The sequence below is a fragment of the Convolutriloba macropyga genome, chromosome 7 (genome assembly GCF_964194025.1).
Source record: "Convolutriloba macropyga chromosome 7, txConMacr16.3, whole genome shotgun sequence".
Taxonomy (NCBI): domain Eukaryota; kingdom Metazoa; phylum Xenacoelomorpha; order Acoela; family Convolutidae; genus Convolutriloba; species Convolutriloba macropyga.
The window spans coordinates 18,462,841-18,476,940 of NC_134474.1; the positions used below are offsets into that span (position 1 = coordinate 18,462,841).

General features: G+C 33.2%; 4 protein-coding genes across 5 annotated transcripts in view; 2 read left to right on the forward strand and 2 right to left on the reverse strand.

Annotated features, from left to right (window-relative positions):
• Positions 1-14,100, reverse strand: part of LOC142342672 (failed axon connections homolog) — a 548,023-nt gene that overhangs the window by 70,765 nt on the left and 463,158 nt on the right. The window lies entirely within an intron of this gene.
• The window catches only part of LOC142342673 (failed axon connections homolog), a 546,280-nt gene that overhangs the window by 69,022 nt on the left and 463,158 nt on the right, over positions 1-14,100 (reverse strand). The gene's annotated exons all lie outside the window — the stretch shown is intronic.
• The window catches only part of LOC142342670 (cleavage stimulation factor subunit 1-like), a 518,885-nt gene that overhangs the window by 66,020 nt on the left and 438,765 nt on the right, over positions 1-14,100 (forward strand). The gene's annotated exons all lie outside the window — the stretch shown is intronic.
• LOC142342671 (RNA-binding protein Musashi homolog 1-like) overlaps positions 1-14,100 on the forward strand; it is a 452,119-nt gene that overhangs the window by 66,020 nt on the left and 371,999 nt on the right. The gene's annotated exons all lie outside the window — the stretch shown is intronic.

Here is a 14,100-nt window from a genome sequence, read left to right on the forward strand (position 1 = left end):
AGAATAATGCGGATTTTTTTTAACTATTTTTGCGCTCAACTTTCATGGGAATGGCTCTATGACACTAAATATTTGACAATCAAAAACAAAGACCCATCGAATTGTCTACCGATACCGCAAATTTATTGTGACTAAACTGAAGGATCTGTAAGGACGAAAAGGGACACTTTTTGTGGTGCAAACAGGGGAGGAAAGGGGGAGACAGGAGCCGAAACACAAACAAGTCAAATTTCTTGAGTTTAGGTGATCTTTGAAAACTTCACCAAAAGGATAGGATAACAAGCAATGCCAATGCTGAAAACAATGATAAAAATTGAATATTGCTCGAAAATTAACATTGAAAAAACAGACAGGGACTTCGAAAAATCCGGTGTTTTCCGGAGGTTTGTAGCAGAGCAAATCAGCGCTGAGTCAGTCTAGAGAAATTCTGTTTCTTAGGATGGCTAGTCTTCTGTTCAAATCACAATTTACACTGACCTGAGTCTTGAATTTTTGAGTAAAATTTACTTTATGAAAAATGTAATGTGCAGCTTAACTCCCCCCAGCAATTTTTGCTTTATATGAAATTCGAACTTCCGCCAGGGTATTTGTAACCTTTAATTTGTGTAGCAGGTCCTAACGGCTAAGCTAATTTGGATTTCTGGTAATTGCACAAAAACTTGTTTGCATATAACTGCTTTGTATACTACTATAATAATTAACAGTCATAAGCTACAAAAGTATGACATTATTCTGCTCAGACCTAATTTTTTTTGGTTTAGTAATTTGCAGACTGTACAGGATAAATTTAGCCTAGGCGAACTCTATGACTTGAATATAATCACAAGGAACAAGAACTACACATAAAAGGACTCAAAAAATTCTGGATATGCAAAGTTTCACAACGAAATGAAGTTTTTACTCTTGAAAAATGCCGATTCAGCGCTGAAATGCTCTGCGATCAAACCTGGGTAGAGTTTTTTGCACAAACTGATCACATTGAGGAAGTGTGTACGTCAATTAGCTTCAGTACCTCATAACTGCAATTGTGATTTCCCTAAACTTTTGTGGTTCGATTCATAAGCGATTTTTCGTGCCTCCCATTTTGCTTGGTAAATCGTGTAACATCACTCGAGAAAATATTGGAGCAAATGATTTGCAGGTAAAACTTTTTGTTAAAGAATTTTTGACGTTTTGGTTACAATCTAATTTATTTACATCGATCAAAAATAGTTGATACAACTTCAAGTTTTTCATCAACATCCAAGGCAGCGTGGCGCAGGATCTTGTCCAGGTATTTCTATCTCGATACTTTGTCCTCTGTCAGATCTTAGGAAATTGCGAAAAAACATACAGCATCATACAAAGTTGCTTCCAGCACTTTTACTTAATCTACTAATCAAGGATGTAAACGGGATTTTAATAATCAAACGAGTACAAGCACAGTTTGAAATCGTGGTTATGGTTTAGGGCTGACATTTACTCTTTGAGAACAATATTTTTTCATTGTACATTACACTATATTTTAAATTCAAACTTTTCAAACGATTTTCACTCATCGTAGCAGTGATTGTTCATGTCAATTTCAAGTTTGATTCCAATATATAGTGACAAGCTTGACCAAGCAAAAAAGAAGCAAAAACTGTGTTGTGCAGGAAATTTAACAACTGTGGAAAATTCTATCTTGAAATTACATGATAACCAATATATTGCAATCACCAGTTGTGATTCGCTTGTTGAAAATCACGTTTATGAACATATCACTTCATAATTATTTTTCTTTATTTTGAAAGAGAGGTTGCCCAAAATCAGTCTTGTTCGAGAAATTCACTCCCAAGAGATAGAGATCATTTTTGCTACTTAGAAAGTTTTTCTGATTTTGAATCCCTAGTCCATTTGCAACCCACTTATACATGTAATAGCGTATCCTTTGCTCTTCATACCCTTACATATGGAATTTTGCTCAAACTTCACTTACAATGTAACAGTTTGATAATGCAGCAAAGTTTTGAAATTATCACATTTAAAGTAATTCAATTTCGCTTTAAACTTAGGCAGGCAAAGAATAATGCTGGTTTTTTTAGGTTTTGCTTTATTTGCGATTCGAACTTCCGCTAGTGTACTTAAAACATTTAATTTGTGTAGCAGGTCGCAACCGCTAAACTAATTAGGATTTGTGATATTTGCACAAAAAGTACTTCGCATATAACTACTGTGTATAGAACTATAAAAATTACCAGTTATAAGCTACAAAAGACTGACAAAATTCTGTTCAGACTTAATTTTGTGGTATAGAATTTTTCAGACTATACAGGATAAATTTAGCCTGGGCGAACTCTATGACTTGAATATAATCACAATGAACAAAAACTACACATAAAGGAACTCAAAAAATTCTGGATATGCAAAGTCTTACAACGAAATGAAATTTTACTCTTAAAAAATGCCGATTCAACGCTGAAATGCTCTGGGATCAAATCTGGGTAGAGTTTTTTTGCACAAATTGATCACATTGAGGAAAAGTGTACGTCAATTAGCTTCAGTACCTCATAACTGCAAGCGTGATTTCCCTAAACTTTTGTGGTTCGATTCATAAGCGATTTTTCGTGCCTCCCATTTTGCTTGGTAAATCGTGTAACATCACTCGAGAAAATATTGGAGCAAATGATTTGTAGCTAAAAGTTTTTGTCAAAAAATTTTTGACATTTTGGTTACAATCTTATTTGTTTATATCAATCAAAAATAGTTGAAAAGACTTCAAAATTTTCTTCAACATCCAAGGCAGCGTGGCGCAGGATCTTGTCCAGGTTTTTCTTTGTCGATACTTTGTCTTCTGTCAGATCTCATGAAATTGCGAAAAAACAGACAGCATCATACAAAGTTGCTTCCAGCTTTTTTACTAAATCTAATAATAAAGAATGTAAACGGCAGTTTAATAAAACAAACGAGTACGAGCACAGTTTGAAAACGTGGTTATGGTTTAGGTCTGACATTTACTCTTTGAGAACAATATTTTTTTTTGTAGATTACACTATATTTTAATTTCAAACTTTTCAAACAATTTTCACTCATCGTAGCAGTGATTGTTCATGTCAATTTCAAGTTTGATTCCAATATATAGTGACAATCTTGACCAAGCAAAAAGAAGCAAAAACTGTGTTGTGCAGGAAATTTAACAACTGTGGAAAATACTATCTTGAAATTATTTTATAACTAATATGTTGCAATCATCAGTTGATATTCGCTTGTTGATAATCACGTATATGAACAGATCACATCGTAAATTTCATTATTTCTTGTGAAAGACAGGTTGCCCAAAATCAGTCTTGATCAAGAACTTAACTCCCAAAACATAGAAAACATTTTTGCTACCTGGAAAATTTTTTTGATATTGACCCACCTAGTCCATTTGAATCCCACTTATACATGTTATAGTGTATCGTTTGCCTTTCATACGCTTGTATATGCAATTTTTTCACAAACGTCAATTATAGTGTGACAGTTTGATGATGCAGTAATTTTTTTGAAATTAACACATTTAGTTTAATTCAACTTTGCCTTAAAAATAGGCAGACAAAGAATAATGCGGTTTTTTTTAAACTATTTTTGCGCTCAACTTTCATGGGATTGGCTTTATGACACTAATTTTTTGACAACCAAACACAAAAACCCATCCAATTGTATACCGATACCGGAAATTTTGTTTTGACTGAACTGAAAGATCTGTAAGGACGAAAAGGGAAATCTTTGTTGGTGCAGACAGGGTTGGCAAAAAAAAAATACTCAAGTTTCTTGAGTTTAGGTGATCGCTGAAAACTTCAACAAAAGGATAGGATAACAAACAATGCCAATGCAGAATGCAATGAGAAAAATCGATTATTGCTCGAAAATTAACATTGAAATAACAGACCGGGACCTTAAAACTGCGGTGTTACCCCGAGGTTTGTAGCAGATCAGATCAGCGCTGAATCAGTCTAGAGACATTCTGTTTTTTTAGGATGGCTAGTACTCTGTTGAAATCACAATTAACACTGACCTGCGTCTTGAATATTGAGTAAAGTTTACTTTATGAAAAATGATTTGGGCAGTTTCACTCCCTCCAACAGGTTTTGCTTTATATTTCATTCGAACTTCCGCCAGTGTACTTATAACATTTAATTTGTTAGCAGGTCGCAACCGCTAATTGGGATTTGTGGTATTTGCACACAAACTAGTTCGCATATAACTACTGTGTATACTACTATAAAAATTACCAGTTATAAGCTACAAAAGTGACAAAATTCTGCTCAGACTTAATTTTGTGGTAAAGTAAATTGCAGACTATACAGGATAATTTTAGCATGAGCGAACTCTATGAATTGAATATAATCACAATGAACAAAAACTACACATAAAGGAACTCAAAAAATTCTGGATATGCACAGTCTTACAACGAAATGAAATTTTTACTCTTAAAAAATGCCGATTCAACGCTGAAATGCTCTGGGATCAAATCTGGGTAGAGTTTTTTTGCACAAATTGATCACATTGAGGAAAAGTGTACGTCAATTAGCTTCAGTACCTCATAACTGCAAGCGTGATTTCCCTAAATTTTTGTGGTTCGCTTCATAAGCGATTTTTTGTGCCTCCCATTTTGCTTGGTAAATCGTGTAACATCACTTGAGAAAAAATTGGAGTAAAATGGTTTGTAGCTAAAAGTTTTTGTCAAAAAATTTTTGACCTTTTGGTTACAATCTTATTTATTTATATCAATCAAAAATAGTTGAAAAGACTTCAAAATTTTCTTCAACATCCAAGGCAGCGTGGCGCAGGATCTTGTCCAGGTTTTTCTTTGTCGATACTTTGTCTTCTGTCAGATCTCATGAAATTGCGAAAAAACAGACAGCATCATACAAAGTTGCTTCCAGCTTTTTTTACTAAATCTAATAATAAAGAATGTAAACGGCAGTTTAATAAAACAAACGAGTACGAGCACAGTTTGAAAACGTGGTTATGGTTTAGGTCTGACATTTACTCTTTGAGAACAATATTTTTTTTGTAGATTACACTATATTTTAATTTCAAACTTTTCAAACAATTTTCACTCATCGTAGCAGTGATTGTTCATGTCAATTTCAAGTTTGATTCCAATATATAGTGACAAGCTTGACCAAGCAAAAAAGAAGCAAAAACTGTGTTGTGCAGGAAATTTAACAACTGTGGAAAATTCTATCTTGAAATTACATGATAACCAAAATATTGCAATCACCAGTTGTGATTCGCTTGTTGAAAATCACGTTTATGAACATATCACTTCATAATTATTTTTCTTTATTTTGAAAGAGAGGTTGCCCAAAATCAGTCTTGTTCGAGAAATTCACTCCCAAGAGATAGAGATCATTTTTGCTACTTAGAAAGTTTTTCTGATTTTGAATCCCTAGTCCATTTGCAACCCACTTATACATGTAATAGCGTATCCTTTGCTCTTCATACCCTTACATATGGAATTTTGCTCAAACTTCACTTACAATGTAACAGTTTGATAATGCAGCAAAGTTTTGAAATTATCACATTTAAAGTAATTCAATTTCGCTTTAAACTTAGGCAGGCAAAGAATAATGCTGGTTTTTTTAGGTTTTGCTTTATTTGCGATTCGAACTTCCGCTAGTGTACTTAAAACATTTAATTTGTGTAGCAGGTCGCAACCGCTAAACTAATTAGGATTTGTGATATTTGCACAAAAAGTACTTCGCATATAACTACTGTGTATAGAACTATAAAAATTACCAGTTATAAGCTACAAAAGACTGACAAAATTCTGTTCAGACTTAATTTTGTGGTATAGAATTTTTCAGACTATACAGGATAAATTTAGCCTGGGCGAACTCTATGACTTGAATATAATCACAATGAACAAAAACTACACATAAAGGAACTCAAAAAATTCTGGATATGCAAAGTCTTACAACGAAATGAAATTTTACTCTTAAAAAATGCCGATTCAACGCTGAAATGCTCTGGGATCAAATCTGGGTAGAGTTTTTTTGCACAAATTGATCACATTGAGGAAAAGTGTACGTCAATTAGCTTCAGTACCTCATAACTGCAAGCGTGATTTCCCTAAACTTTTGTGGTTCGATTCATAAGCGATTTTTCGTGCCTCCCATTTTGCTTGGTAAATCGTGTAACATCACTCGAGAAAAAATTGGAGTAAAATGTTTTGTAGCTAAAAGTTTTTGTCAAAAAATTTTTGACCTTTTGGTTACAATCTTATTTATTTATATCAATCAAAAATAGTTGAAAAGACTTCAAAATTTTCTTCAACATCCAAGACAGCGTGGTGCAGGATCTTGTCCAGGTTTTTCTTTGTCGATACTTTGTCTTCTGTCAGATCTCATGAAATTGCGAAAAAACAGACAGCATCATACAAAGTTGCTTCCAGCTTTTTTTACTAAATCTAATAATAAAGAATGTAAACGGCAGTTTAATAAAACAAACGAGTACGAGCACAGTTTGAAAACGTGGTTATGGTTTAGGTCTGACATTTACTCTTTGAGAACAATATTTTTTTTTGTAGATTACACTATATTTTAATTTCAAACTTTTCAAACAATTTTCCCTCATTGTAGCAATGATTGTTCATGTCGATCTCAAGGTTGATTTTAATAAATAGTGACAAGCTAGACCAAGCAAAAAAGAAACAAAAACTATGTTGTGCTGATAATTTAACAACCGTGGAAAATTCTAACTTGACAATACTTTATAATATATAAAAGACTAATATATTGCAATCACCAATTGTGATTCGCTTGTTGAACAATTCACTTCACAAATTTCATTATTTCTTGTGAAAGACAGGTTGCCCAAAATCAGTCTTGATCAAGAACTTAACTCCCAAAACATAGAAAACATTTTTGCTACCTGGAAAATTTTTTTGATATTGACCCACCTAGTCCATTTGAATCCCACTTATACATGTTATAGTGTATCGTTTGCCTTTCATACGCTTGTATATGCAATTTTTTCACAAACGTCAATTATAGTGTGACAGTTTGATGATGCAGTGATTTTTTTGAAATTAACACATTTAGTTTAATTCAACTTTGCCTTAAAAATAGGCAGACAAAGAATAATGCGGTTTTTTTTAAACTATTTTTGCGCTCGACTTTCATGGGATTGGCTTTATGACACTAATTTTTTGACAACCAAACACAAAAACCCATCCAATTGTATACCGATACCGGAAATTTTGTTTTGACTGAACTGAAAGATCTGTAAGGACGAAAAGGGAAATCTTTGGTGGTGCAGACAGGGTTGGCAAAAACAAAAAATACTCAAGTTTCTTGAGTTTAGGTGATCGCTGAAAACTTCAACAAAAGGATAGGATAACAAACAATGCCAATGCAGAATGCAATGATAAAAATCGATTATTGCTCGAAAATTAACATTGAAATAACAGACCGGGACCTTAAAACTGCGGTGTTACCCCGAGGTTTGTAGCAGATCAGATCAGCGCTGAATCAGTCTAGAGACATTCTGTTTTTTTAGGATGGCTAGTACTCTGTTGAAATCACAATTAACACTGACCTGCGTCTTGAATATTGAGTAAAGTTTACTTTATGAAAAATGATATGGGCAGTTTCACTCCCTCCAACAGGTTTTGCTTTATATTTCATTCGAACTTCCGCCAGTGTACTTATAACATTTAATTTGTTAGCAGGTCGCAACCGCTAATTGGGATTTGTGGTATTTGCACACAAACTAGTTCGCATATAACTACTGTGTATACTACTATAAAAATTACCAGTTATAAGCTACAAAAGTGACAAAATTCTGCTCAGACTTAATTTTGTGGTAAAGTAAATTGCAGACTATACAGGATAATTTTAGCCTGAGCGAACTCTATGAATTGAATATAATCACTATGAACAAAAACTGCACATAAGGGAACTCAAAATATTCTGGATATGCAACGTTTCACAACGAAATAAAATTGTTGCTCTTGAAAAATTCTGGGTCAGCGCCGAAATGCTCTGGGATCAAGTCTGGCTAGGGTTTTTTTTCGCTCAAACTGATCACATTGAGGAAAAGGGTACGTCGATTAGTTTCAAACTTTCACGCCTTTTTTCCTATGCACCCTTATTTATTATTATTTGCTATTTTTAGCACAAAGGTCACTATTTATAAAAAAAGCATGTGCGCGGGGTGTGAAAGTTGTATTCCCACAAAGCTGAAGTGGCCGAAAAAAATAACTCAGATCTGATCATTTATGAGATTGAATGGGCCAAAAACACACCTCATGTTGCGCCTAAAATTTTAGTTTAGGCCAAAACGCACCCAGAAGTCTTGAACGGGTAAAAAATGCGACAATATTTTGATGTCCAATATATTTGACCACGGCCAATTTTGAGCAAAGGCATGAACGCGCCAAAAATTTTGAGTCTGATCATGGGTGATTTTTGTCTGGATGGGTCTGATCAAAAATAATTATGGTTTTGAGCGGTCTGATCATGGACAGTTTTGAACGAGTACCTCAACATGGGTAGATCTCAGTTTCACACCACAAAAATTGACAGCTCAGTTTCCATCAAAAGAAAATTTTTTCGAACAAAATATGTTTAAAAAGAGTTCAAAATATTGATTCAGAAGATGCAAAAAGTCTTGAAAACAAAGATCGAATCTTTTTTGAAGTGAAATCTATGAAGCTATCAAATTAGCGCATTTGGGTTAAACAAAGCAGAGACACTGAAATGAATAACTCGTTTTAATTTAGCATAACACAAAAGAAACTGATAAACAAAATTTTAAATTTTGAAGTTCATGAATTTCAAACAAAGGCAAGTATTCCTTGAAAACGTATGAAAGTTGTTCAAGCTCCAGATTGAAATTTCACAGATGCCTTCTCCCAGAAAGTAAAACCATCTATCATTCCATCAAAAAAACGGAAAATATTTACACAAATTTAAGCAAACAAATTTTACAACGACACCTTTGTTACACAAATCTTTATCTTTTCCGTACAAGTCACATCACATCACCACTTAAGGTTGTAATATTTATAACAAAATGATTTTAACTAGATTTTTGAAAAATTTTCCTTCCTTATATATGTTTTTAATAATAAAAAATTGTTTACTGGTGTCTTTACAGAATCAATAGAGCACTTACACAATTGATCAATACACTTAAGAAAACGAGCACCAGAAAGATCGCCACAAGGTCCGTTTCAGGCGTCTCATAGTCGGCAGAGAAATTTTATGATGTTTGTTTCAAAAGTTTTTCAGTGGAGATCAAAATTAAAGTGCTGGCGAGAAAAAAACAAGGTAGATTATTTTTTAAAAGACTTCAAATTGGCCAGATTTTTGATGAATAAAGTTTCTAATTTAAGCCATAAGTTAACCTTGTGAGTTGTTCATTCAGTAAAAAAATTAGTTTTTAGCTTGCTGTGAGCAAAAATTTTTAACTGTCGACAGCTCAAATTTTTCACTTCTCTTACAAAATTAGTAACCAGTTTGAGAACAACGTTCAAGAGTTTTCGGATTTTATTTGATAGACTGTTTTCGGGGGAAAAATTATTTAAGGGGGACAGATTTAACACGTTTTTCGCATGAGCACAGTTTTGACAGTTCATTTGGTGTAATGAAGTGATTTATGTCCATGATCTTTCACCAATAATTAAGAAAAAAAGAAGTTTTCTCATAGGACATGTGGGAATATAAGAAATTTTTATCTCACAAATAAAATGATGCATGATTTTTGCAATGCGTTTTAGACCGCCAATGCTATTACTTTTCAGGATTTTTGACAAAATTTTTGAAAAATTTTTGAGGCTTGAGATGCTGTTTTTCAAATGAATCTCAGCAGCAGAGATCAGCATGAATTGAATAAACTTTTCGACATTTTGTTATTTATTTGAAATAACTGACGTTTCGTTGCAATTTGCAACAGAATAGGGAAACCGCAAAAAAGGATAAAATTGAATTTCATTAACATTCAATAACAAAAAACAATCTGATTAAGACATATATTCACCCTAACGAAACTGAAATCTTTTCCACTCAAGTCTGGCAGTGACTTTTTCGATTGAGCATACGACGGAAATTAATATCCATTTAAACTGCCATGCTAGCGGAAAATCACGGTGCAAAGCTGAAATGTGTTTTGCCTTCTAAAACCATGTTTCTAATACCTCGAAATTTGCCTTGTGTTACATTTTTTTCGTCTGAAACAACTCTTCCGCCAATTTTTGAACTTCCGGAGTGATATTTTTGGTTTTCAAGACAAAATTTCTTCAAAATACGGATAAATACAGTTGTTTCTACAAAAGCTCCGGTTGCGTTTCCGTCAGTTTTTTCCGTTCATTCGGCGAGTTTTGGAACGATTCAGCTTTGAGTTGTATTTCTTGAAAAATAAATTAAACTGGTCAGGTTAGAACTGAGTTTAGTTCCTCGGTCATAATTGACGCTTTTCTTGCAACAATCTTGAGATATTACGCATCATCTTGCAAGGTTCTTGTGAGAATCTTACAAGAAAACCGGCTTGCAAGAACCGCAAAAGAAGAACCGCACAAATAAAACATTAGTTAGCTGCTGCATGGGCTTCTTCAGTCTGTTTTAAGACTAGAGAATAGGATTGAACCTATTCTCTTATCTCCAAAGAAAAAAGAGAGACCCAATTTTGAGAACTCTATGAAAAAATGCTGCCGTTGTTAACAGTCCCTGAAACTGTCATTTGCAAAGAATGTTTTCAGCATTGGTTTTCTATCACCATATAATTGAAATGTAAAACTACTAATAATCTTTAAAGACAAAGATTTATCGGGTCTTTCCCGTTATAACACCCCATTTGAAATAATCTTTCCCGTTTGAAATAATATTTGAAATAATAGCCCCCAAACAATAGCCCAAGTTGTGGGGGCTATAATGGGAAAGACCTAATTTATCTTATAGTCATTGATCATAATGAGCAGAAGTTACTAAGGATTATTAAACCTCTAGACTGCCAAAAAGACATGATTCATGGTTCCCTTTGATAACTCTAACACTCACTCAGTCTATATATTAAACCGTTGTTTCTAAATATATCTAATTCAATTTCGCACTTCAATTTTCTCCGAATGAGGTCACCTGCAATTTGACATTTGCATCAAATGAGGTTTTCAAGTGTGTCTGGTTATTGTTGACTCTCCCGCTGTGAAGGACAAAAGCACAGCCAACTCAATTTAACAATCAGAACAGGTCATAGTCTCTGAGGTGACTCTTGTCCTTGAATATGTGTTTACATATGTGATAAATTGACCTCTATATCCTGTACAGAATTTTAAAATGACCTCCCAGAAGTTTTACATTATATTAAAAAGTACGAACGGAAATACAAAAGTTATGGGCAAAAGCTAAAAAAATGGCCCAAAAACTAAGAAAACCCAATATTTAACATTAAGCGTAACCATCAAAATTCTAATTAATTATCTTTATTTTGTATCGTAAAAGTAATTTAAAACATCTGAATTCATAAATGAGTTATTTTACGGCACATCTTGCATAGGGAGTTATGTCAAATATTATTAAATTATTTATTATTTTCTAATAAAAAAAGTCATATGAACATAATTTGGTAAACTTTTTCCACTTGTTTCGCTCATTTGAGTTCAGATGATTTTACCTTACATTCAGTTTCTACTGATTATGTCCTAGTTTTTGAATCTGAGCAATTCCTTAATATCGATTCATCTAGTGTACGAGACAGGCTACCAGGAAATAGCGGCCAATGACACTGTCAACGTCCGTTGGAATGGAAACAGAAAACAAAAAGAAACAAATTGAGAGCCTTTTTTCGAAGAGTCCAGAGGTTTTCGAATCTGATTAAAAATGTTTGTTAGATCACATCGCTATGCAAAGTTCAGCTTCTAAATTGAATAGTATTTCCTTTAATTCTTTTAACAGTTAGAATAACAGATTTTGCTGACCTAATGGAATATGACTCAATCTTTTGGTTAACTAACCACTTTATTAAAGCTTTTTGACCTTGTCCTTATTCAGTATATCAGTTCAGTTTCTAAATTTATCCGATAATCTAACTATCGGATCGAACTGAAACAAAAAGAGGATAGTCAAAAAACTTGATAATTGTAAACCAAAAAAGAAAGGAAAAGGTGGACTTTGATATCATAAAAAGACAGAAATAGAACAAAGTTAGGTCTTAATAATCGAAAAAAAGATACTTGGCAGTTAATAAAATGTATGTAGCTGTACATGCAAAAAAAAACAAAGAAAAAATGTAATATAAAAACAGAAATTTAAAATGTAGATGTCTTGTATTCAGTTATTGTAACAATCACATAATAAGAAACACTGAAACAAAAAATTGAGAAAAAAATCACTGTTTTTCTGCGAAATATGATAGAAGTAGTATGAAAAAAAATGAAAAAAAAATGATTGTCTCTGATATATTTACAGTTGATGGCTTCAAAGTCACTAGATTATTTTACTTTTAAATCAGTTTCTCGTTAGACGATAACTCTTTATTGTTGGAAAGAATGCGCCATATTCTAACCACACCTATAATGAACAAAAAAAGAGTAACAAAAAATAAAATGCAGTTAAAAGTGGTAAGTTCATTATAGTTTTCCAAGCAAAAATTGCGTCACACCCAAACAAACCTTTACTTGCAAATTCAGCTTGATTGAAAGATTGAAACCAGCTCGATTTTTCAAAAACACTAATGCGAACTGCTATTAGGGCGACTAAATGACCATTGAAAAAAATAACAACATTGGTGTCAAATTCAAATCCACCGTCATTAACCAACCGAAACATTATACAAAAAAAAACGCGTGTCCCTAAACGCGTCTCCTCATGAGGTCTGTCTTCAAGGAGACACAGTAAAAATGGGACACAGTAAAAGAAAGAAAACAAAAAAGGCAAAACTGAAAAAAACTCAACGGAATTTTCACCAAAACAAATAATCTCAATTTATGGAAACTCTTTGATAGCAATACAACTATCTGGCACCAGGACACAGACATCACATATATCAACAATTAAGAAATAAAATAGAAAATATTACTAACTAAATTAGAAGATTAAATAGCTGCCGATGATAAACTTCTCAAAAACTGAAAATTCGTTCAAATGCTACTTTTTTGCTATAGAAGAATTTGGAAAATGTTTTTCGCGCTTTGAAGTTGCTCGCATATTTTGTATCTTCCTGCAAATCGGTAAGATGAAGATAACTATTCCAATGACTTCTAATAGTCATGTGAAAGTTGAAAAACGTGTAAACCGATTTCAAAAACAAGGCAGCGATTTAATGCAATGCAGATACTTATGATTTCAAAATCGGAAAGCGCCTAAAAAAAGCTGATTCAGTCACTGACGACTGATTTTAGTTAGGGTTAAAACATTTTATAAGGTTCAATCATGTACTTAATTGATTGGGTGGTGGGATTGGAACAATGAGCACGTATTATCGAAAAAAAAATAAGTATCCATATCCGAACCAATTGGGAATGCAACTTTAACTTTGTGGAAACTATTTAGTATATGTATTCGGTTCTATTTTTTGCGCAGTAGGCAGGTGAAGTTCACAAGGAATAAATCGGCAAAATTTGATCCAGGTATACATAATCGATGATAGATTGTTCATTTTGCAAAAAGTTTGGTATTTGACAACTTTTGTTTTTGGAAATATTTGCTACTGGAATCAAGTTATATGTGCAAAAAAGTTGTCTTTTATCTAAACATCAAATGCACCCATACTTCATGTTCACTTCAAGCGAAAACTTTCTGACCCTGACCCGATCAATTTATCGGAAAATTTTTGTTGACACTTGTCAGAGCACTTTTTGTCTCAATTCTTTCTCTAAGGTGAATCAAAACCTGAAAATAGCGGATTCAATTTTAAACTGATCACGAATCTATTATGATTTCTCAATAGTATTTTGAAGTTAAATTTATTATTCGGCAGTGAGCGTAAGCGTAGAATTGATGTTTATCCGAGATCGTTTCGAATTCGCCCCAATTTAGCCCAAATCTCAAATCAACAGAAGTAATTTCCTGCACCCGTCTGCTATTCCCACTCCAATATCCCTTCTAGATAATTAAGTAAACAACAACCAAACACGTACATCTTCCAATTACATTA